The following is a 26686-nucleotide window of genomic DNA, read 5'->3' as shown; positions in this document are numbered from 1 at the left end:
AGAACTGGGACATTTTCGCATGAAAGCCCGCTGACATGCTAGGTGTACCCAGGGAGTTGGCTGAGAACCGACTGCATGTGGATCCTGCTGCTCGGCCCGTCCGAGAATGCCTGCGTCGGTCCGCCGCGCACAAGAGGAAGGCAATCGGAGAGGAGGTGGCTAAACTTTTGGCAGCCAACTTCATTCACGAGGTACACCACTCCGAGTGGCTCGCCAATGTTGTCATGGTGCCTAAGAAGGACAAGTCTCTCCGAATGTGCATCGACTTCAAGCATCTCAATAAGGTCTGTCCGAAAGACCATTTCCCGCTCCCCCGCATTGACCAAATTGTTGATTCGACTGCGGGTTGCGAGCGTTTGTCATTCCTTGATGCCTACTCGGGCTATCATCAGATCTGTCTGTATGGTCCTGATGAATTAAAAACACCCTTCATCACCCCATTTGGGTGCTTTTGCTACATCAATATGCCATTCGGTTTGAAGAATGCAGGAGCAACTTTTATGCGCATGATCCAAAAATTCCTCCTTGACCAGATCGGTCGAAATGTGGAGGCGTATATGGACGATATCTTAGTCAAGTCACGCAGAGATTCCGACCTGCTGACTAACTTGGCAGAAACATTCGGCAACCTTCGTAGGTACGATATCAAGCTCAACCCTACCAAGTGTTTATTAGATGTTCCCAGCGGAAAGTTACTCGGTTTCTTTGTTTCCGAACGAGGGATCGATGTCAACCCCGAAAAGATCGGTACCATCATCCGAATGGAGCAGCCGGTCAGAATACATGATGTTCAAAGGCTCACAGGTTGCCTAGCGGCTTTGAGCAGGTTTATCAATCGACTCGGCGAGAAGGCGCTACCCCTGTACCAACTCATGAAGAAATCAGATACTTTCGAGTGGACAGATGAAGCCCAAATTGCATTCGACGACCTCAAAGCCCTGCTTTCCACCCAGCTGGTTCTTACTGCCCCGCTCAGGAAAGAACCCCTTCTTATGTACATCGCGGCTACAAATCAAGTCGTCAGCACTGTTCTCATAGTCGAACACGAAGAAGAAGGCAAAGCGTACAAGGTTCAGTGGCCAGTATATTATGTCTCCGCAGTCCTGACTCCTTCCAAGCAGAGGTATCCTCATTATCAAAAGCTTATTTACGGGATCTACATGACTGCGAAGAAGGTGGCTCATTATTTCTAAGACCACTCGGTGTCTGTCATTTCTGATGCTCCGTTCTCGGAAATCCTCCACAATCGAGACACATCGGGCCGAGTGGCGAAGTGGGCAATGGATATGTTATACTGCGACATCAAGTTCGAAGCCAAGAAGGCTATAAAGTCTCAAGCTCTGGCTGACTTCATAGCAGAATGGGTAGAACAACAGCAACCGACTCACATCTACTCGGCTCATTGGGCTATGTTCTTCGATGGGTCCAAGATGTTGAATGGCTCCGGCGCTGGCGTAGTGATCATATCGCCAAAAGGTGATAAACTTAAGTATGTGTTGCAGATACATTTCGATTCCTCCAACAATGAGGCAGAATATGAAGCTCTCCTTTATGGATTGCGCATGGCCATCACACTCGGCGTCCGTCGCCTGATGGTTTATGGCGATTCAGATTTGGTGGTTAATCAAGTGATGAAGGAGTGGGATGTAAGGAACCCCACCATGACTACATACTACAACGCAGTGAGGAAGCTCGAGAAGAAGTTTGAAGGTCTCGAACTTCACCATGTTCCGCGACTGAAAAACTAAGCAGCTGATGAATTGGCGAAACTTGGATCCACTCGGAGAGCAGTCCCGAGTGATGTCTGCCTCGAGCACCTACACCTTCCCTCAGTAAAATAAGATCCTTTCACAGAGGAACCAGTACAACCAAAGAGCTCAACAGATCCGACTAAAGTCGAGGTCCCCGCGGTGGTTGATTTCATCATGGAGATTCTTGCTCTCATCCCCGATTAGACTGTGTCGTTGATCGCGTACATCCTGAGGCAAGAGTTACCGGAAGATGAAGTCCAAGCGAGGCAGATCGTCCGTAGGTCGAAGTCCTTCACCGTCATTGATGGCCAGTTGTACAAGGAAAGTGTTTCAGGCGTCCTTCAACGATGTATCTCCCCTCAGGAGGGACAATTAATCCAGGAAGAAGTTCACTCGGGAACCTGCGGCCATCATGCCTCCTCATGAGCAATCGTCGCCAAAGCATTCAGAGCTGGTTTCTTCTGGTTGCAGGCGAATGAAATGGCGAAGGATATGGTCGACCGGTGCGATGGCTATCAGTTCTACTCGAACAAGTCCCACAACCCAACATCTTCGCTGAAGACAATCCCTCTTGTTTGGCCGCTCGCAGTGTGGGGATTAGATACAGTCGGTCCATTCAGAACAGGCCAAGGGGGATTTACTCATCTGTTGGTGGCAGTCGACAAGTTCACCAAGTGGATTGAAGCCAAGCCCATCAAGAAGCTCGACGCCCTTATGGCCATCAAGTTTCTGAGAGACATCATCGCCAGATTCGGGGTACCGCACAGCATAATCACCAACAATGGCACAAACTTTGACTCGGACAGATTCAAAGGTTTTTGCACATGCCAAGGGATCCGAGTGGATTTTGCATCTGTGGCGCATCCCCAAACAAACGGGCAAGCAGAGCGGGCGAATGGACTTATTCTTCAAGGGTTGAAACCTCGACTCCTGCGAGAAGTTGGACATGTTGCCGGCGCATGGGTCACCGAGCTGCCATCGGTGCTGTGGGGCCTCCGCACAACTCAAAATATATCTATAGGGCGATCCCCGTTCTTCCTCGTTTATGGAGCAGAGGCAGTCCTTCCGAGTGACTTGCTTCACAACTCTCCACGAGTCGAACTCTTCTCCGAAGCCGAAGCAGAGCAAGCCAGGCAAGATGGAGTGGATCTTCTAGAAGAAGAGCGCGAGATGGCACTAAATCGATCAACAATTTATCAACAAGACCTGCGGCGTTTTCACGCGCGGCACGTCAGGAGTCGTACATTCCAAGCAGGCAACCTGGTGCTCCGAGTGGGTCAGCAGAGACCTCACAAGTTGGCTCCCGCCCCGGAAGGACCCTTCATCATCTCCAAGGTGCTGAACAACAGAGCATATCGACTCTACAATCTCGACAGGGAAACGGACGAGCCGCGAGCATGGAACGGAGATCTCCTGAAGCGCTTGTACACGTGACCGCCGACGGAGGCAATGTAAAGAACAAGTATCATTGAAGTAATACAAAGCAGATTGATTTCTTGCAAGTTCAAAATTCTTTCGCGTTGGCAGACTCCGGTCTAAAAAATAAAAAAATTGCTACGAGTGCGTACTAAAAGTTGCACTGGGGGACTTCGCTGCGATCCAGAATCGCCTAAGTACAAACTCTCTCCAAGTGGGCACTAAAGGTCGCACTCGGGGACTTAGCTGCGATCCAGAATCGCCTAACTACAAAACTCTCTCCGAGTGTGCACTAAAAGTCGCACTCGGGGGCTTAACTGTGACCCAGAGTCGCCTAAGTACAAACTCTCTCCGAGTGTGCACTGAAAGTCGCACTCGGGGGCTTAGCTGCGACCCAGAGTCGCCTAAGTACTAACTCTCTCTGAGTGTGCACTAAAAGTCGCACTCGGGGGTTCAGCTGCGACCCAGAGTCGCCTAAGTACAAACTCTCTCCGAGTGTGCACTAAAAGTCGCACTCGGGGGCTTAGCTGCGACCCAGAGTCGCCTAAGTACTAACTCTCTCCGATTGTGCACTAAAAGTCGCACTCGAGGGCTTAGCTGCGACCTAGAGTCGCCTAAGTACAAACTCTCTCCGAGTGTGCACTAAAAGTCGCACTCGGTGGCTTAGCTGCGACCCAGAGTCGCCTAAGTACAAACTCGCTCCGAGTGTGCACTAAAAACCGCACTCGGAAACTTAGCTTCGATCCAGAGTCGCCTAAGTACAAACTCGCTCCGAGTGTGCACTAAAAGTCGCACTCGGAGACTTAGCTGCCACCCAGAGTCGCCTAAGTACAAACTCTCTCCGTGTGTGCACTAGAAGTCGCACTCGGGGGCTTAGCTGCGACCCAGAGTCGCCTAAGTACAAACTCTCTCCGAGTGTGCACTAAAAGTCGCACTCGGGGACTTAGCTGCGATCCAGAATCGCCTAAGTACAAACTCTCTCCGAGTGTGCACTAAAAGTCGCACTCGGGAACTTAGCTGCGATCCAGAATCACCAAAGTACAAACTCGCTCCGAGTGTGCACTAAGAACCGCGACTTAGCTGCGATCCAGAATCGCCTAAGTAAAAAGCTTCCTTCGAAGTGTATCCTAGAGATCCACTCGGAGGCTTAGCAGACCCTCATTGAGGCTCATGTGGATGTGAAGACAACTGACAACTACATGAGTAACAACTCGCTCTGAGTGTGCACTAAAAGTCGCACTTGGAGACTTAGCCGCGACGAAGAGTCGCCTAAGTAAAAGCTTGCTCCGAGTGCGCACTCGGAGACTTGACAAACCCTCATTGAGGCTCATGTGGATGTGAAGACAACTGACAACTACATGCTCCGCATGTTTGCCATTGGCTTCACCAAGAAACGCCAAACAAAAACCACGAGCCAAAATCGTGTCAAAAAAAAGTTTTGGCGAATTCAAAGTTGGATCTACGATAGTCGGTTCGGTGTGGATCAAGATTATCCACACCGAACAACGAATGTGACTGCCAACAGCTTTGGCCAAAGTTTGATACAGATACCGCTCGGCATACCAAGGTAAAGTTTTTCAAGCGTCGTCAGGACTGGCACTGGGACTGGCAGGCTCCACAAAAGTGTCAAGGTCGATCCTGTCTGCGATGCGAGTGGCGGTCTCAAGGAAGGTCTCCATGAAATCTTCGAATTGAAGCTTCTTGGTGTTGGTGACCTGCAATCCCTTCATCTTTTCTTTGCGAGTTTCCTTGCAGTGCACTCGGACCAGCGATAGCGCCACGTCCACACCACAACGAGCGGCAGACTTCTTCCATGCCTGCACTCTGTTCGGGACGTCCTCCAGCCGAGTCATCAACCCTTCTATTTCCCGCCGGGAATCGTCTTCAGGCCACAACTCCTTGTCGATCTGGGCGATGACTTCTCTCAGGCGGCCAATGAAAGGTCCCACTCTACCAAGGCGAATATGCGCTCGGAGCAAGTCCCGATTAGCTTTGTCGCCGAGTGGAACGTTCGGAATAACCGACCGCTCAATGTGAGCTGCTTCAGCCTCAACGTCCATACAAAAATCTACAAAGCAAAGACGAGCAGAAAGTAAGCGCAGAATGAACTACAAAGTTAGGAAGCACTCGGCAAAAAGCTTACCACCGAGCAGCGCAATCATCTTCCTTGCCCAGTCGCTGACGTACTTCTCCTCGATATGCACTGACTGTTCATCAACTTCATCTGACCCATCAGTTCAGTTCTTTGTTTGCCCATTTTCTCAATTTCGGCCACCAATGCCTTATTCGCCTCCCGGGACTCCGCCAAAGACTTCTCTCGGTCAGCAAGATCCCCCTTCACACCAGCTAAGTCATTCACAGCCGCCTCCAATTCCGCAGCAAGCTGAATCTTTTCAGCCTTCAGAGCATTGTACGCCGATCCCATTTCCCAAGTCTTCTGCAAGTCAGTGCGAAGAGAAGATCAGACACATTCAACAAGGAAAACAATAAAAGCTCAAAGTTCTTCAGACCCCTGCCCACGCAAGCAGTCGACAACGGTCTCGGGGATTACACCCAGTGGGTTCACTAAGAGTGACCCCACTGGCATGAAGCTCGAACAGGTCCGCCATATTGAGCTACATGACAAACAAACAAGCCTAGGAGACTACTATTACCCGACCTGAGTAAAACTACTCTCGGGGACTACATCCAGTGGGTGCACTCAGAGTGCCCCCACTGGTACCATTCGGGCAGATCAGTTCTGATCCGATCAAGTCATGGAAAATGTATATAAAGACAACTGACGGTGCAAGCACTTGACAGAAGTCTCGGGGACTACACCCACTGGGTTCACTCGGAGTGAACCCACTGCAAACTAATCCTACTGTATCCGAGTATATCACTTAAACCCTCAGTGGGTTACAAGAGGAAAGTAAACACTTACTAGCGCACTTACTCGGATATCGTACCAGAGCTCCAAGCTTCTCTTGTACAAAGATGCGATGGAGTCTTACGCTCCCTTGGCATCACCCACCATCAACTCCACCTGCACCATGGCCTCCTTGGCGGCTCCCACTTGGTCTTCCAGGAGGTGTCAGGTGTCGTACTGGACGGTCGACGGACCCGGCATGACAGGAGACTCCTTGGGCATCCCAAGGACCGCTCCAGTCGGTTCAGCCGCGAGGGGCACCGTCTCAGTCGACGGTATCGTCTCGGTCGGCGGCGCGTCCATGGTGGGAGCAGCAGCAGATCGAACAGCCTCAAGGACAGGCGCCAAAGTTTGCCCTGACCCCTTCTGGTCGTCCTCCTCCATACGAATCACCTCTGAAGGAAGCCCAACTGAACAACATGAGATTACAGAAAAAGGGCAACATTAAAGACCGAACTCGCGAAACAATAATGCGAATTCTCGGAGTCGTGACATCGTACCTTGCTGGGATGTAGCAACGTTATCCATATCCATGGGATCATCATCCTTGCGGGGCAGAGAGATGGCGGAGGTAGCAGCTCTGTCGAGTAAAATCCACTCGACCGATAAGCATGAGTAATCAAATACTGAAAGAAGATAGGAGAACAAGACACTTACACTGAGGCAACTGGAACAACGATCCTCATTCGAGGCAAAGCTTTCCGAGGCTTGGACCCACTCGGTTTGGCCACCTTGGACGGTTGGTCTGTGGACTCGACAGCAGCGTCCCTGGTCCCCTTCACGCTCCGAGCACTCAGAGCCACGAGAGGAGCTGGCGGAGCAATCGGAGCCGCTGGAGGAGCCGACGGAGTCGCAGGTTCTTGATGGTGCTTGGATCGAGGATTTAATGGTGGAGGTGGCGAGCTCTGCTCCGCAACCTCCCCCTCCTCCTCTTCGGTCTCCTCCTCCGTCTCCCCACTGTCGGAGACGTACTCGGTGTTGTCCACCCTGCCCTCCTGGCTGCCCTCCTCTTCCTCAGCTGGATTCCCGTTCGAGACGGGACAATACTAGTTGGTCCACGCCTGCACAAAATATAGTCGACAACGTCAGGCGTCAGGCGGTGGTACAAGAAAAAGCGATAAATCTAAGAAGATTGAAAGCACTCGACAAGAGATGCTCACCTCATTCGGAGGAGGATTGTCGGCGCAGAAGGGCTTCACTAGCCGGGCACCTTTGGGATTATCGCAAGCGCCAGTGATGCTGCGGACCCACGCCGTCATAACCTCCCCGGTCACGCATTCTGGATGAGTCCGAGTGGAGTCCCCAGGCCCCGCGTAGTGCCACATGGCGCGGTGTCGAGCTTGCAGCGGCTGGATGCGCCGACCCAGAAAAGTCTCCAGCAAATCCGTGCCGGTGACTCCCTTGCGGACGATATCTATCAGCGCTTCGACCAGAGTTTGGATCTGGATCTTTTCCATCTGGGAGGAGCCGGTCGGTCTAAGCTGAAAGGTGGCAGCCCAGTTGCAGCATTCGGACAAGCGACGTCTTGGCAATAGAACCAAGTCGACTACCAGTTCCTAACTAAATCGGTCAACTGAAGAGGGGGGTAGTTACTTTTGTTTTTCTTATGGAAGCCTAAGCCCCCGCAGAGCTGGAGGATATGGGTTTTCTCGTCCGACTGGCTAAGCTTTTTGACAGTTTGGGACCTAGCGGAGAAGATGTACTTAAAGTGCCCCCAATGGGGTGGACATCCGATAAAGCACTCGCAAAGCACGACGAATGCAGCAAGATGGGCTATCGCGTTTGGAGGAAAATGATGGAGCTGCGCCCCGAAGTGATTCATAATACCTCTGAAGAAGGGGTGGGGAGGCAAGGAGAAGCCCCTCTACACGTGACTGAGCAGCAAGACGCGCTCTCCCTCCTGCGGCGCCGCTCCATCTCGCCCTCCGCCGGCAGCCTCCACGACTTGTTGGCAATCATGCCTTGCTCCACCAGCTCCAGCAGGTTGTCCGCCATCACCGTGGAGGGGAGGAAATCCCCCTGGATCCAGCCCGCCGGCAATGCCCGCTATCGCCACTGAGCAGGAGCCGCCGCCTTCTTCTTCTTCTTCTGCGACTCGAGCTTGCTCGTCTGCCCCTTCGTCATGGTGGAGGCAACAGATCCGCAGAGGAGGAGAGGAAGGAGGAGGCTTGGAGCGCGCAGGGAGTTATGGGAGAAGCGAGGCGAGTGCGAGTAATCTGGGGAGCACAACGAGAATCCCCCGCTGGAGAGGTTTAAATAAGCTTCCGACTGGGTCACTAATAGGTGGCCCCGAAATCTTATCCCCCGACCGGCTGCTGCGGTATCGGGATCGGGCCCTGCCACGACTGCGGCCTTTAAGGCCACGAACACCACTTGCGTGACCGTTACTGTGCATGCCTCACGCGTGGTTGTAATGCTTCGGGAGGTGGGGAGGCCACTATGCGCATACCTCTCCACCTCGCGCAGTCGATGTGCGACATGGGGAAGTGCCGCTTGAAATGGCTCCAAAGGTATAGAGTACCCTATCAGAGAAGACCGTGCACCACTTTGGGTCTGGCCCAGCAACGCCCCGTGCGCGTGCGTTGCCCAGGCCCGGGGGCTCCTGTCGTTGCACTTGAGACTGGGATCTCGTATGGCCCAGACTTGTGCATGCGCACCGGCAACGCCCTTGATGGAGGCATGCGCGGAAAACTGGTAGGAAGACAAACCAAAACCCTCCAAGGGCGTAGAATACAAAAGCTCCACACACAAGGCCCCGGCAATCCCTCCTTGCTGGGAAGTCCCACAAGGCCCCGGCAAACCCTCCTTGCCAAGAAGTCTCACAAGGCCCCGGCAAGGCCTCCTTCTCGCAAAGACTCGCAAGGCCCCGACAAGTCCTCCTTGCCAAGAAGAATCGCAAAGACTCGCAAGGCCCCGGAAATCCCTCCTTGTTGGGAAGACATTCAAGACCCCGGCAGGCCCTCCTTGCCAGGAAGATAATCAAGTCTACCGACACGGACACCAAGGGAGCAAGCTCCCTTCGCTCGCCAGGTGTCCTCCCCCGTTTTTACCAGAGTCCCACCGCTCCAGCGCATCCCCCATGCTCCAGCGCAAGACCCAGGTGTCGATCCACCTGAGTACGTGTCGAAGCCACCTTGATGCAGGTCAGGGGCCACACAAGGCATTTACTGCCCCTGACACCATAGTAGAAAGATAAGCTGTGAACCCTGTTCACTATGCAACCCATGAGCGCACTGTTGGTGACCCATTTGCCTATAAAAGGACGCCCACGGCTCATTTCTAGGGGTTGGACCTTTTGGGTTTGGAGACTCCCTAATCACCAGTTAAATTATTGTAGGACATAACCGTATAGTAAGCTCCCAATACAAAACTAAGCAGGAAGAGGGTTTTACGTGACAAGAGGCCCGATCCTGGGTAAATGACCTTGCCAGTGCTGATCGCTAGCTCCGCTATCGGCGCCACCTCTCTCCCTCCGCCGAACAATCAAGGGACCCTTAGAGCTTCCCATAGGTGTCAATTTCCCGACAATTACCAATTGTTTTCCATAGGGTATTTATGTCATGCCAAGGTGGCTCACCCAATTTCATGATTTTTGGAATACATCTGCATTTCCTCCATGTTTTCCCTATGTTGGTCAAAAATGTGTTAAAATTAGCAACAAAGTCATGAATTGCGGCTGAAAACCAATACAGGGGTTAAAAGGTGATTTGAATACACTGTCGATTGGAGTTCGATTTGCCACTTCTCCCTGGAAATTGTGATCCTTCTACACAGATACTATGGTTTCCAACGAGCGATCATCCTAACTTCTATCAAAGTTTACCAAAAATTTCCACGCTGTCTCGAGGTGACACAACAATGACACCGAATTCCGTGTTTTTTTAGTCCATCAGTGTCGGGGTACGACACCTTTGGGATCACGTGGATCCCTTTCCGGTTCGGCGGGGAGAGAGGGATGCACCAACAGTGGGGAATAGTGCACACACGGGATGCATAGTTTAAAGTGTTTATCGACATCTCGAGACAAACGCATTAAATGCTCCGTCGGGCGTCTCTGGCCTTCTATGACACATGACATGGACCCGTCCCGCTGTCACTGCTTAACCCCCTCCATTGCTAGTGCCTTGACATGTATCTAGGAGGAACGAAAGCTGGTTGCTGCGCTGGAACAGTGGCAGGTTGTTGGGATATTGCCGGGTGCACATCTTGTCAGGGCTCCGCTCGCTACGCCAGCAAGGATCTTGCCGGGATCGTAGCCTTTGGTCTTTTGTCTTCTGGTTGTTGACTTGAACATTTTCTTGACATCTTTCTTTTTTCCTTCAGCTATCCCCGGCAGGCCTTGCCGCTGGCGTGGCTACAACTGCCCGTGCACAAGTATGGGGTACTGAAGGCCCAAACTTTAGTGCATCGACAGGAGCCCCGGGCCTAGGCCATACACGGGTGCGAGGCGCTGTTGGGCTAGGCCCAAACAGTGCATGGGCACGCGTGGTAGGATTCTGCGATTGTAACCATTTCGATTACTTCACCCCTTCCGCCCCACGACACACATTCAATGTGCGATGTGGGAGACATGCGCGGAGCGGCCGAAACGACCGCGTGCGTGGAAAAGCATTTTCTAGCTAGCCAAGGGGCGGCCCCGCGTCTTCCCCGTAAAGAGGAGATCGCAGAGGCGCTTACCTATTACCTCCTTCCCTTTCCAATCTTGGAACCGCTGTTGTCTTCTTCATCGAGCGTGAAATAGAGCTTCCCCATCCATCCGGCGCTTCCAAGCCCCCACCATCTTCGGCCTCTGCTCCCATCGTCGCCATGCCGCCGAAGGCAAGCAAGGGCAAGGAGGGGAAAGGTGTCGTCCCGGAGAGTGAGCTGGCTAAGATGCGGAAGGATCTTGTTGTCTTCCCCCCAGCGCTTGATGCAAAAGCTCTAACTGATCGACATATGTGCATGTGGGCGAGGGAGACGAAGGCACACGCCGCTACTAACGTGAGTCCAGGTTCTACCAGTGGTCGCCCAGACAAATTACCTTTCTTTGCCGACTACTTTTACTGTGGGCTTTGTCCCCCTTTCTCTGATTTGTTTGTCGACATCATGTACACATACGGCTTTCGACTCTTAGATTTTACGCCGAATGCGGTAACATGCATGTGTGTCGTCTCTCATCTTTGCAAAAACTTTGCTGGAGTAACACCCAACACAACCCTCTTCCGCCATTACTTCATTCCCCATATCCAAAGAGGACACACCATTTCTGGTTCTATCACGTGGATCCCAAGGACATGGAACAAGGATATATATCCAGAAGGGGTCTTCCGCGAGGGACCCCCAGCCTTTCTATTTGCCCCAATAAACCAAGATCGCACGCTACACTTACTGAAGAGACCTCGATCCTCAAGATGAGAAGCTCACAATCTCCATTACCAGAATCATGCGCCTCAAGGTTGTCGGGCTCACAATAGAGATGGTTGGCGCTGATTTCCTTCGCCGGCGCATCGCCCCTCTGCAGAACAAGGGGAGACCAGCTTGGGAATTTCTAAACATGGCAGACATCATGAGGTTGCGCCCTAGGCTGAACAACAACTTGACTATCCTACAACACACAACTCTCTGCCACAAGTTGTTCAGGACCGATGGGAAGTTCAGGCTACCGGCAAGCATATTTTCCTTGTGCAACAACTCTGCTTTGGCCTCAATCGTCGCCATGATGCCGGCGTGTAATGCCCATGGTCTTGACATCACTTGGGGATGAGCCAATTGTAGAGAAGGTACTAGATTTGCACAAGAATTTGTCAGAGAAGGCCATCCGGGAAGAAGCGAATCTCATCCGCCCCACCACTTAGGAAGATGTGGCGTACATCGCTAGTAGGGACGAGGAGGAGAATCTTGATGCGGAGGCCGTCAACGTTAGCGCCGTGGGAAGAAGAATCCCATGAAGGGGAAATGGTGTCGGAGGAAATACTTGCCAGGCAGGGTGAGGTTGCCTGGGAACACAGTGGCGCAGCTGCTGGGGGTCCTTCTACCGAAGATACAGCCAGGGAGCAGCTGCATGAGGAGTCCCCGTCTCCCATGAAGAAGAAGCGTGTTCTTCGGAAAGCCACTTCCGGTGTCCGAGTCCAGCATCCTTCCTCTTCCGCCGCAGCAAGCATGCTAGGGAAATTCCTTCACCTCTTAACGTGGACAGCGTGGCGGAAGTTAAGATCAACCTCTCCGCCTTCAGCTCAGAAGAGGATGGGTAAGAATCATGTCGCGTCTTCTAGCTTACGAATCTCCGGTTTTGCTTAGTTTTCTTATCTTGCTTCGGCCTTTCTCTACAGAGATACGAAAACATTGGTGCAACGGATGGCAAAGAGGGCGAAGACATCAACGGGCGGTGAGCCTCCGGTGAGCACTAGAGGCGCGCCACCTCCATCAACCATGCCTACCGGAGACGAATCTTCGGCAAGGGCTTCCGCCAGCGAACCCATCCTTGTCGAGGATGATCTGGCAAGCGTAGGCGGTTTCAGTCCTACACTGGCAACCGATGTTGCCGGGAAAAGAGCAGCCACCTCTCAACAGCTTGGCAGACGTAAACCTTTTGCCCAAGAGTACTTGTTATTCTTTCTCTATGTCTTTTTTGTCTTCTTGAACTTCTATCTTGGTCTCATCTTGTTCCACTTCTTTTGGTTTGCAGATCTCCCTCTGATGGAACATATGGATGTCGATGCCGTCATCGAGGAAATTTCCATGGCTGCTGCTGTCGAGGCTGGTAGAGTTACAGCTGATGAGGCTACCAAGGATATACAGGAGGAGACCACCAAGGGGTCCGTGGAGAGGGCCGACAAGGAGTCCTGTGACCGTACTGACGACATTCCTTCCGCAGGAGCGCCAGGTGCCATACCAGCCACAGAGCCCTCAGTTTCCGGTGGGGCGGTTGCTGAGGATCAGTCGTCAACATACGAAGCCCCCTCTTCAAGTAGAAACATCAAAGCTGGCGAGAACCAATTCATCAGCATGCCAGGAGCGACAAGAGCTAGGGTGCTTACTAAAGGAAAAACCTTCGATGACGAAATCACCACTGTAGCAGGGCTCAAAATCGTTTATGAACCCACAGGTGGCAGTAGAAAATCCAAGGAAGAACAACTCCTCCAAAGTATGAGCGACAACTTCCATCAGCTCCAAGCACTCCACCATGCTCGTAAAGAGAACTTGGACTCTAGGACAACAGTCGTTGAAGCAGTAGAGGTGGATTTCCAGAAGCGTGTCGGGGAAACACAAGCCTGGTTCGCCGAAGCCTTTCAAGAGTTGAAATCTAGTCGGGAACAGTTAAACGAAACCTGGGGCGAGCTCCTCTTGAAGCAGTCTGACATCATGAAGCCACAAGAGGAGGACTCGCAACGGGCTGCTGCACAGGAAGCCCGCCTTACAGAGCGCCACATCGGGCTTGATGCATATGAAGAGGATCTAGTCGCTCGCAAGAAGGCGCTCGCCAACAAGCTTCGCAGGAAGGATGAAGAAATCAAGAGACTTGTCGCGCGGCGGACTCAGGAGCTAGAGAAGAAGCATATGGGAATCCTTGCGGCTCAGGCCACAGACCATGCCGGCAAGTTGAAGGAAGCTATCGACACCGCCGATGCTGCAGAGGCTGCCAAGAATGAGCTTGCTGACAAGGTAAAGAGACTGAAGATGGATCTTGAATGTCTTGGCAAGGAGATCTCAACGCTCAAGGCCGAAAGAGAGAAGACTATCTTTAGATTGTCGAAGATGCACACCGTCGTATCCGACAAGACCACAAAACTCAACTCAGCCAATGACTCCATTACCGATCTAAAGCTGAGGCTGACCACACTAGAAGAGACCCTTGGTAGCAGCAAGGCTCATGAAAGGGTCTTGCCCAAAGATCTCCAGGATGAGAAGGCTCTGCTCGAGAGTGTGGCCCTGCTCATGATGACCATGTGGGAGGTGTGAACATCTGGACTGACTGCCCTGCCGATGCCTCGGAAAGGCTTACAACACAGATGTCCACCATGGCGTGCAAAAGTTCAACTATTCTTCTGACGACGGTACATTTCCGAGCGTCAGGTTAACTCTGTACTTTGATAGCATGATTGATGCCCTGAAGCAGCTCCACTATGGTCAAGCAACCCGTCTGGCCAACGAATCCCGAAACTCTGCTAGGCCATACTCCTCAAGTTGCTCACGAAAGTGGTGCACAAGAACCCCGACATCAACCTCACCAATGCGCTTGACCGTTTGCCGAAGGATGTGGACCTCAAGGCACTCGAGGAGCTTGCCATGCCATCATCGACACAATGAGCGATGTCAAGAGGGTTGAAGGCCAGCACAAAGACTAGCCGCTCCATTTATTTTTGCCGCTGCCATTTCAAGTCAAAGACAATTTTATCTTAAGTTAGAATCACAACAACTAGTAATGTAATATAATTAGATGTGTTTTTAATGAATGCACGCTATCCTTCTTCTCTGCTATCTTCCTGTATGGTACATGCCCTTCGCTTTACTAGAAACTTGTCGGTGCGCATATCCCTATAGCAAGCGCTTCGAGGAACATATCCTTAACAGCGTGCTGGAGGTGTCGCTACCGGCAAGATACCTTGGCGCAATTGGTGCAGCCACTTAAGTTGTTGAGTTGGATCGAAACAAAGTAAGGGCGCAATGCAACCACTTAAGTTGTTGAGCAAGCTCAAAACAAAGTAAGGGCACAATCGGTCATAACAAGGTTCCCTCGCAAGCGGGTTTCCCATACAGAAGTTGAATCGTCCAAGGAAAATAACGTTATAGTTAAAAATTTACTTAGAATTTTTGCAACTTACCATTTTGTTGTTGCACTCCTTTCTGATGGACATCGCTTGATTATCTCATGTTGGTGTCCATATTATTATCCCCCCGGCAAATTCGTACCCGAGGGAACCTTCTATCCTTTGTGAAAAAGAAGGAGAAAATGGGGATTTGGAACCTTGGTGGTTCGTTAGTACTTGCTGGAAATAAGCGTACTACAATATCTCGGACAAACATGTATATAAATAAACATCAAAATCGAAAAGAATTGTAGAGCATTTAAGTTTATTCCACTATGCACAGGGTCTACGCATGGCTCTGTACAAAGGATTACATGCCCTGCCAGCAAGACTTGTACAAAAGGTGATTGTCGGAAGACTCGGCAACCACGCCTTATGGATAGAACTTACGAAGATGCTCGATATTCCAGTAGTTGCTTACCGGAATACCATCTTCGGTCTCCAGGCGGACTTCTCCACACGTGGTGACTCATACTACCCGATAAGGGCCTTCCCACTTTGTGGTCAACTTGTTGTCATTCTTGGCCGATTGAACGTGCCGAAGAACAAGGTCGCCTTCCTCAAGACTTCGGGCTTGAACCTTGCGGCTATGGTAGCGGCGCAAGGCTTGCTGGTAGCATGCAGCTTGTACAGGAGCCTAGTGACGGTCTTCCTCAAGGAGTGTAGCGTCATCTTGCCGCAACTGCTCTTGCTCAAGCTCATCGTAGGAGAGCACTCGAGGCAAACCGTATATGTGTTCGGTGGGAAGAACTGCCTCTGTCCGTATACTAGGGAGAAGGGTGTTTGGCCGGTGGTTCGATTTGGTGTCGTTTTGATTGACCAAAGAATTGCCGGCAGCTCATCAGTACCCATGCCGGAGCCTGAGGCTCGACGACAAGGACTAAAGGCATGTCCTGTTCTGAAGGAGCGTTTGTCTCTACAACAAGTACTCGAGGTCTTGCCGGAGCTTGTTTCTCCCCGGTAGGTTAGCTGTTGTTCCCGGCAACTTCCTTGCATGCAAGGTTCTTGCTGGAAGCTTCTAGTGGCCTTGCGGGAAAATACTCGCTGGAATTCAATGTCCACCTTGTATTTCTTGCTCTTGCAGCTGGAGCTCTCTTGGCACATCCTCAACAGCAGCGCAGCACTCCGAGGAGATGCATTTGCCGGAGTGTGTGCTAGAGGTCTTGCCAGTATTCTTCCTCGCGGCAACCCCCTTGGCCACCGCGTTTCTTGCCGGACCCCTCCGTACCACCCTAGGCCTTCTCCTTATCTCTCTTTTCATACTTAGCTTTCTCACTCTCGGTAAGCTGCTCAACTTGCCGACAGTTTTAGAGATTATGGCCCTTGGTGCGATGGATCTTCCAATATTGTTTGCCGGAGCCCTCCGGCTTGTCGGCAGCCGCCAAGGCCTGAGAAGTGGTGCACCCGGCAACGTCCTTGCCGGGGGCGTCAACCTTGGCCTTCTTGGCGGTGTCGAGGTTGCCGGATCCCTTGACAGCAAACACGACCTTGTCGTTGCATTTCATGTTATGCCATCAGCCTTTCTTTGCCGGGGCATCGACGTCTACATCTTCTGGATTGATTTATGCGCCAACATCTTCACCGACGAGCCTCCTCCCTTCATCCCGAGCACATTTATCAGCCAGATCATAGAGCTCGGCAACATCCCTGACTGTATTCATCGCCAACTCTTTGCGCATCTTGTGATTGTGCACGTTTTGATGGAATGCACTGATAACAGTGGAAGGATGAACGTCTGGGATGTTGTGCTGTATACAGCAGAATCTTTTATGTACTTGATCAAGGTCCCGCCCTCCTTCTAGGGGATGAGATGCAAATCACTTTCTTGTCTAGGAGCTCTGTGGCCACCGGTAAGGTCGCCAACAAAGTCATGGCACATATCTGCCCAAGAAGAAATGGAATTTTTTGGCAGATGCATCAACCACGACATGATGTTGGCCCTAAGCACCAATGGGAAGTAGTTGGCAATTATCTTGTCGTCGGGAGCCCCAACAGCCCTCACCGCAATGGTGTAGATGCACAAGAACATTGGGGAACTGGGCCACTAGATTCTCCACACCTCACGAGTAAAAGCTGGACAACCCACCTTGTAAGGTAGGTCGTCAGGATACCATAGCGCAGGCTCATCGAAAATGGGCCGTGCGCACCTATCATATTGATGTTGCGCTTCCCGCCGCTGCTCAATGGTGGTCCAGGCATCTTCTTTGTGTCGTTCTTGAAGAACTTGATGCTAATCGTGGCGGGACCGCAGGTCACACAACACCGTCGAATCGTTAGAGACGTCAATACATCGGGTCAGCGACCGTTGCCGCCGCCACGGTGGAGAGTGTATCGTGGTCGTACTGCCTCCGGCCTTCTTGCCATTATTGCGCGCTGGCTTGATGGCCTGTTGTTTCGAACATTCTTCCTGCTACGGGCCATCACCGTTAGAGAGGCTGATGAGGCTCTGAACGGTAGCTCTGCATTCCTCGAGCTTCTTTGTTGTAGGAGGAAAGTCCAAGAGCAGTTGTGCTCATGCCAGCGTTTCCGCTGGTGTAGGCGGAGGCAAGAGGTGTGAGGAACGTGAGGTGCTCTTACTCCTAATCGTGTTAGAAGGAGCTCCATCACGGTCTCGTGATCGCACACCACTTCCACCAGCTTCTTGACGTGCATGCTGGCTCTGCGCATCTCGAGAGTGATCCTGAGGAGTCTTTCCTCAGGGATTCTTGGAACTGCCGACGTCGCGGCGCCGCTCGGCGTGTGCGACCTAGGAAGGTCGTGATGTATGCGCGAGCATGGGTGACTTAAAAGGAACCTTTCCATCCTTGGAGTTTGCCACACTGCTCGTAGGCCGTGTAGCTCCATCCTTAGACCTACCGGTGCGCGGGTTGTTGTTGTGGCTGCGAAAGTCACTTCTTTCTATGCTTTGATCACCAGAATGTCATGGAGGCTCAAGACCTCTGCCCCCTCCGCCCGTGTCCATACCGTCGCCTGTATCTGTAGTCACATGCATACCGGACGCGGGTGGATCAACCGTCCTTGCACCCCTCTTCTTGGGATCCATGGTGATGAATAGGATGAAGAAACTGACGCGCTAATTGCTAGATCAGGTTGGCTCAACCTCTTCCCCCTACCTGGCGCACCAAAGATGTCGGGGTACGAAACCTATGGGATCGCGTGAATCCCTTTACGGTTTGGCGGGGAGAGATGGATGCACCAAGAGCAGAACCAACGATCAACTCGAGGGGATTTCACGCACGTTCAGTCCGCTGAGAAGCCTAAAACCCTAATCTTGCTTTAGGTGTATTGAGTGTTCTTGGGCTCTGGCTCCAGGAGCGCTATGTGGTACACAACAGCTACGTATATTAACTGATCTAGAAGCCTCCCTTTCTGAGAGTCTAAAACCCTCTTTTGTGAGACTCTCGAGGACCTGATCCCCTTCGATCTACGCCTTGGGCCTCCTTTTATGTGTTGAAGGGGTCACCAACAGTGGCGAACAGGGCACACACGGGATGCACAGTTTACAGTGTTTACTGACGTCTCATGACAAACACATTAAACGCTCTGTCGGGCGTCTCTGGCCTTCTATGACACGGGACAGGGAACCATCCCATCGGCACCGCTTAACCCCCTCCATTGCTAGTGCCTTGACACGTATCTAGGAGGAATGACAGTTGGTTTCTGCGTTTGAGCGGTGGAAGGTTGGTCAGCTCTTGCCGGGTGCACGTCTTGCCAAGACTCTGCAAGCTATCCCGGGAAGGATCTTGCTGGGATCCCAGCATTTGGTCTTCTATCTTGTGGTTGTTGACTTGAACGTTTTCTGGACATCTTCGTATTTGCCTTCAGCTATCCCCCGGCAGGCCTTGCCGCTGGCGTGGCTACAACTGCCCGTGCACAAGTATGGGGTACTAAAGACCCAAACTTTAGTACACCGACAATATGCATTTCATGTAATTACATTACCAACATGCCTTATATAGGTGGACACATCTCGTAGTTGAAATGTTTGAAATGTCTTTTCATTCCTTGGACAATGAATGAAAATACACAAAGTGACACATAAATGATTTTTAGTGCCTTCTTTGCCATAACTCAAATGTAGTTGTATTTGGGATTTGATTTATATGATCTAAACGTTCGGCAAATGAAAAATAGATGAAAAAGATAACACAATACATTAAGTGCACCACAAAATCATTACTAGGGTACAACGATAGCTGCATATTGTGGATAAATTTCGAGAGAAAACGATGAGGGCATGTCCACGTTTCAAAGTTGTCATGTTTTCATTTCAAACAAATTTATGTTGATTGTACACATGGATAACTAAACAAAACCAATTGCATACGCCTTTCCGCGGGGCGCCCGATGCTCTTTTTTCACCATTTTCACCGAAGCCGCCAACATGCCTCCATCCACACCCTCCCCCATTTCTCTCAACAATCCGCATATTCTAGCCAAACTCCATTGACAGCTCCCTCCTGCACCCCCATATCTTCACTAGAACCCTTTCCTGCACCTTCGTGCTCAACCCAGTCGTGTACCCTCTTCCCGACGTCAACCCCACCCTTCACTGTCACTCCGAACACATGGCTGTCCGCACCTCCCCATCTTCATTTGCTCGCCAAATGCCCTCGAGCATATCAATCTTGTACCATCGCCTCTCCTGTCAGATTTCCACAGAAAACCTGTGAGTTGCTTCCCTTCACCGTGTTGAGGTCTATTATCTTGCGATCCCATTTCCTTTGGTTTGTCCCCAAGTTGGCTATAAAATAATGGTGAGCATATTTATGTTCATCGTCTACCTTCTAACTACATATGAGTTGTATTTGTTCCAATTAGTTATTGTCGAGTTAAATATCATGTGCCCATGAGTCACACAAAATGAACAGATTAGACATACGTTTCCTAATTATCACATGCCATGTTTGGAAAGCTTGCTGCCAAGATGTTACCTTTAATTTATGCTTATCCCCCTTTACTAAATTTTGCATGTGTCCTTTATAGATGACTATTAGCAGCGATGACAGTCATACTTCTGCCGATGTATCTTCATCTGAGTTCGAAGCTGACTTGTGTGCAATAGATGATCGTCCATCAAGAAATAATGACCGGGACACAGTTTCCACAATCAACCTTTTGGTGAAGAGGTGGAAGAACGTTCCAAGAAATCCCAAACACCAGCCTAAAGGTATATACAAAGTAACTTGCATCGATTGGACATCTTGGGCTTGAACTAAACCAGATACAGCACACACGATGTTGAGGAGTGTTTGTGAATTTGTTTACAGGGCAAGGCTCAACATTAATCTCCCGGTGTTTTAGAAAGCTGATATAGAAACACGGCAGAGGATAGTTCAGGAGATCATGGCGCACTTCGACATTCCTGATGAGTGGATAGATCAGGTGGAACACACTGAACTAAGGAAGGGCAGAGATACTTGGAAAAACCGGAAGCATGTGTTCTACAAGAAGTACTTGAGTCAAGGCAAGGACCTAATCCCCCCATACCCCCAAATTACAAATGAAGTCTGGAAAGAATCCAAAAGGGTCAGGGTCAGTGAATAGTTTACTAAGAAGAGTGCAATGCAAATGGAACTTCAGAAGAACACACACCCACCTTATGGGTGTGGCACGATACTACGGCATGAAACTGATATGGGATCAGGAGGACAAAAAGAAGTAGATGTGGGTGGCAAACCGATCTTTAGTGAAATTAGGGGCACTCAATCTATGGACTACTTGCGGGCACATGCAAAGAGGCATGGAGACAGTTCTGATTACTTTCAAAGCTCAACTAACCAGAAACTGTATTATGTGACGGCAATGAATCAGAAAAACACTAGAAGGTTCTACAAAAACCCAGGGCCATGTGACATCCTATCCGAGCCTGTGACTACCAAAGAGCCCCATGTTCGTGCAAGCGGTATTGGGATCAAAGTCCCACACAAGAGGGCTTTATCACTACGTAAAGAAGAGAGGCTTGTAATGAAAAAGGCTACGAGTGACGATAACTGGAGAGAGTTGTGTGAAATGATTAAGAGAGACATGTATCCTGGAATTTCAAAGGAAGTTGAGGAGTCATATATGCAGCAGAAGACACTAATGATGAGAGATAGCTAGGAGACATAAGGGGATGTCGACATGAATGATGCCACTTATGGTACACCACACAAGAGTAGGTGTGCATCATGTGACCCGATGAGTAGGTGTGCTCTATCTGATCTATATGGACAAGGGAGAGTGAAGGTCGTGCTTACACGTTATGAAGGTACTTTAAAATGTGCAAAAATGTGGGTTTACAACTCTAACTTGGACCGGTGTCTCTTGTTTGACAATGTGCCATTGAAGCCGGGTTTTGTGAAGTGCCACATGACTGAACTAAAGCGAGGATTTAGTAATTTGTCCTAAAGAATGTCCTTGGGGACCCATATGCGCAGAGGACCATGGAAGAAACACGTTTAAATCACATCCGGTGGCCACGGAAAGAAATAGACTTCCTCGATGAGATAACTCCACCCCCAGATACATCTCCAATGTATCTATAATTTTTGATTTTTCCATGCTATTATATTATCATTCTTCGATGTTTTTTGATCATTTCCTAAAAACTTTATATCATTTTTCAGACTAACCTATTGACATAGTGCATAGTGCTAGTTCCTGTTTTTTGCTATTTTTTCCTTCGTAGAAAATCAATATCAGATGAGGTAAAATTGCCAAGAAAATTTACAGAGATATTTTGGGACCAGAAAGAAACTTGGGACAAAAAATGATCAGCAGACAAGGCCGAAGGGGCCCACTGGATATCAGGGTTTGCGAGGGGGCCCTAGCATGACCTGGTGTCTAGTGGGGCCCTCGGGCACCTCCTCTAGGGCCTCTGAGCTCTATAAATACCCCAATATTTAGAAAACACTAGAGGAGTCAAGGAACTGTTGTTTTAATCGCTGCAAGTTCTAGAGCCACGAAATCCAATCTAGAGCCCGTTCCAGAGAGAAACACGATCACGAAGGGGTTCACCATCCTCATTTGTGCTCCTCCGATGATGTGTGAGTAGTTCATATCAGACCTATGGATCCATAGGAAGTAGCTAGATGCCTTTCTCTCTCGTTTATTTTGTCACTACAATCCTCTCTTGGAGATCCATATGATGTAACTCTTTCGTTTGAGGTGTGTTTGTTGGGATCTGGTGAATTTTGAGTTTATGATCAAATCTATGAAAATATATTCATGCTTGATTATTATAGCCTCGTATTTGTTCTCTAATATTTATTTTTTCTAGCCAACTTGATGTAACACCCTCTGTTTAGCTTTCCTGACTAATTAACTTATTTCAAAAATTAGGACCAATTAAATTTTTTTTGAATGCTTGTGATGGTTGAAGTGGCTGTTGTTTGCTTGCTTGCTGGTATGCTTGTGTTGATTCTCAATAATTCTTGTTATTCTCCAAACTCACATGCTTAGCCCAAAACTCCTGCCTAATGATCATGCCATGTGTTTAGCACCAGAAACTAGTTTTACCAAATATTCTTTTCACCAAAAGGCATTTCTTTGAATTCAGCTTTCAAAATCTGTGAGATGACATTTGTACTACAAGTCCTCAAATTAGGGAATTTATTTTGCACCAATTATTTTATTTAAAACCCATTATTAAAATGACTTCCCAAAACCACGATATTAATATTGTAAGGGTTATTTTACTAGTTTAATTAAATGCCTTAGTGTGAGGCCAAAAATGGTCTCTTATGAAGGAAAGTTATTTTTATTGATTTCAAATTTTTTAATAAAATTTTGGAAAACTCATAAGACATATATATTCAATATATATGAGTCTCAACACATGGTCATGTTCAAAATATTGGGCAAACCCCTTCAAAACCCATCCTGCCTATTTCAAGCTTTTTGAATATTTCTATAATAAATATTCTCAATAAATTCCAGTAAAATTCTAGCATGTCACCCATAATATGTGTGATGATCTTGCCTAGTTTTGTATCAATCCAAGGTGATTTGACACCCATAATTATTCTAAAACTATATTTGTCCACATCCAAATTTGGGCAACTCTACATTGTCAAGTATCTCCAAATGTGCTCGAATTTGGTAGACATGTTCTTATACTCAAATAATGCATCCACGCTAAGTGGTGCATCAAGGATAATAGAACAACTTGTCCCAATCCCCTCAAAACCGACTCTATTAATTTCTAACTTTGGGAAACTTTACAATATCAAGTTTCTCCAATTGACCGCAAACTTTTTGGGCATGCCTTAATGCTCAAATAATGCCCCCACACCAAATATGGGGTTTGTGGGAATTGATTTGATTAGTTTTGTAAGCAGAAAACCATTTCTACCCATTTCATGGGTTTTCCAAGTTTACATTGTAAACCTTGTCCACCAAATCCCAAATTTGTTGTAGAAGCCTACTTTCATCTGTTATTTGATCCTGTTAAGTTTCATATCCATTGAAGTTCATTTGGTTGCTCTGCCACTCATCAAACACCTTGTGTACATTCACTTTATTGGCTACTATGGCCCCTTCCACTTTAACCCTTGAGCTCAACTGTGTACCACAGCTTCATATAGTTACATTTTACCTCCAGTAACATTCCCATGTCCACTAGTCAATTATTGGAGAGAGACTCCATGTAACAATTCGTCTTTTTTACCCTTGGTTCACCCTTTTTAATCTTCTTGCCCAACTTCTTAAGCCAAGGCACATATGTCCAGAGGCTCCCTAGCACTCCAAAGCATTGTTTCAAACCAAGAGATAGAATGCTCATATGGAGAAAATGAGCAGCACATCTTCAAGCTGATTTTTGGTAGAAATGTAGCTTTGTACAACAAGTACTAGGTACACACCTCTGCCTGAGCTCAAACTGGGTATTGATGTACTCCTTCCATGTTTAGGACTGGTAGACGAGGTTTTACCTCAATTCCCTTCCTGTGAAAACCACTTTTACCAGCCCCTAGTTTCCTCTTGCAAACTTAATGAGTGTTCAAACCAATTCAAACCAACTCCATATCTGTCCAAGCTCCAGTAGTGCATTGTGGCACTCGTGCCCTGCATGCTTGATGCCTTTGCCTGGCCAAGGGGTGGCCCAGGACAACAAGTGGGGTGGTGACCACCTCCCTGGCCCGCAGAAACGGTGGTCTGCACCTTGTTTCCTTTCTCCACGACCTATCCAGCCGTTGCATGGTGTCTCAGAGCACCAAGGCATCTTCTTTAGTTGGTCCAAGCTCTTCCCAACGCTGAAATGCTTCCAAACCTCCCATGGGGCGTGTGTCTTCTTGCATGCGAAAGAGCTCCGAGAGGTCTCGATCCCACCCTTCGGCCCTCTCCATTTGACCCTGTCCTGAGCCCTCCTGTTGCCCCTGCATCTCTTCCCTCTCTCCCTAGAAATCTCCCGAACCTCGCCATATCTCATTCCATTCCCTCGTTCCCTTGCAATGGCCGAAGGAGCTCCGACAGCCTCGGATCCGATTCGGGCGCGTTTTGCGTCCCCTCCCCCTCTGAGCCGCACCATGGGGTCCCCCTAGCATCTGTCAGCCTTCACCCGTAGCTCACCTTCCCCCGTTGTGGTCATGCTATCGTGCCTCAGTCGCCGATAGCCGCATTAGTCCTAGCTGGAGCTGGCCGCAAACAGATCCTCTCTGGAGTGCGCGGCGCCCCTCTATTGGTCGTCGCCTTCCCGTGGGGCTCCGGGAGGACGGGCCTTGCCGGACGCAGCGTTGGACACTGGCTCGAGCGGCACCGACGCCCCTCTGCCCGTATCCCATCGACAGCGGCGGGAGGTTGAAGAAGGCCAGCGAGCCCCGCACATCATCTGGCTAGTGAGGCAGCCAGGTGGGCCACGCCACTTAAGTGGTAGCGCCTCCGCCTTTACCGCCTCCATGCAGCGAACGCGCACTCGGGCAAATACGCCTCCGCCGTGGCCCTTGCGCGCTCCAGCCGCTCAGTTGGGCCGGCCCGAGGCATATTTAGCGCCGTGGGCATAGTTTAATCTCCCGGTTTAGCCCTTTTGCATTTTTCTTTTATCAGGAACTTGTAAATTCCTTAGTAAATTCATTCTAATCCCAAATTGTTTGATTCAAACTCCTGCAGGTTCCTAAAATTCAGGGCTATCCAAATATGTGCCTCGCACATTTTTCCAAACAACTTTTATGTTGCATTATTATTTTAATATAGATTCAAATGCCACTAGCCCACCTTTCAAAATTCCCCCAGGATCCAAATCTACTCCAAATGGAGTGATTCCAAATTCCAGAGCCATCTAATATCATGCCCTAGTTTTGAAGCCTTGGTAAACATTTTTATCACGCTTTATTCTGTAACATTAATTAAATAGATTCCTATTGCTATTTATCTAGTATTAGAAAATCCATAGAATATTCACCTCAACTCCAAATCTAGTGAAACAACTTCCTAAATATTTTTAAAATTTGTTCTCTGTTAAATGAGTGCCTCCACTCATTTTTATCATAATATTTCTGTGATCTTCATAACGAATCCCCTACTCCTCGTTATCTCCATTCATAAATTCCTGATGATCCAAACCTCCTATGGCAAGCTCCAGGTATTTTTCTTATGACCAGAGAGGTCTAAGAAAAATATCTCTTCTATTTTTGTAGCACTTTATTTTTGCCTACTGTGTGGCTTACCGCGGTTGTTTTCCGACTATACTTGACGGGTAGATGGAATACTCAGAGATGGATCGGAAGACCTCGAAGACCCCGAGGACTTATGTGAGCAAAGGAAAGCAGTCCTTTGACCGTGTCTGGGCATATGTTATGATGCATGCTAGTGTAGAAAATATTTCCGTTGCATATGATCATAAGTACCAGTAAAGCATTGAGGTGATGTTACCGATGGCTCCTCTGGAGCACTTGCATTGAACTTGATCCTACCACCTATGAGGGTCATGCTAATATCATGTTGACAAGTAAAGTTAGAATAGTATTAGCATGAGCATGATGATGAAATAAACCAAAGGTTTATGAAAACCCTGTCGGGTGACACTAATGCCCGACTGTGATGATGAGTTGGGTGGCCACTTTAGGTGAAGTTGTGCACCTCGTATTTGTGTGTGTGTGGTTTCGGAAATGGGATTAGATTTATCATGTGTCGACCATCCCAACGTTACATGTACGACCTCGTTACCCCTTTATGGGATCGGGCTGTGTTGATTCCTCTGGTCGGTGTTGGCAAAGAGCCACATTACTAGTGGTGGGAGTGATGTGGATCACTCGCGTGATGGGGTCGTGCCAGGTAGGGCGACTATGCTGTTTTTATGTGTTCCAGGCACACCGTTGGTCCACGCATGATTGATAATGGCCACGGTCGGTGCTCGTAAGACGTACAACATGTTGGCTGGGTACCAATCGAGTGGACTTCTTTGTCTAGTATCGTTAGGGGAAAGGCACTGATCGGGTACTTACCTCGGGTATGTTATATACCGCAAGTTGTGGATGACACAGAAGTTTCCCGGATCTCGTGGGTCCAGTGTACTACCTCTACAGAGTGTAAAACTACTCAAATAGCTGTGTCCATGGTCAAGAAAAGTTGGGTGCTGCTGCTTAAACTACGTCTAGTCATTTCCGCATAAACCAAGTGTGTGTGAGTGTGTAGTAAATGAGGTTAACATGAAAGAGTTGATAGTACCAAGTTTGGTGACTTGGCATATAGGGTGAACCTAGAGTGTTCATCCCTCGACATATAAATTGGTATCTGTAACCTGTTCTTCAAGTAACATTTAACTTATGTTACATACCCATGATCATGATTAATATAACCAAGTCGTTGTCCACCAAATATGAATATTATTGTTATTCTTCACTTCCATT

The sequence above is a fragment of the Hordeum vulgare genome, chromosome 5H, assembly GCF_904849725.1.
Source record: "Hordeum vulgare subsp. vulgare chromosome 5H, MorexV3_pseudomolecules_assembly, whole genome shotgun sequence".
Lineage (NCBI taxonomy): Eukaryota > Viridiplantae > Streptophyta > Magnoliopsida > Poales > Poaceae > Hordeum > Hordeum vulgare.
Note: the sequence above shows the minus strand (reverse complement) of the source record.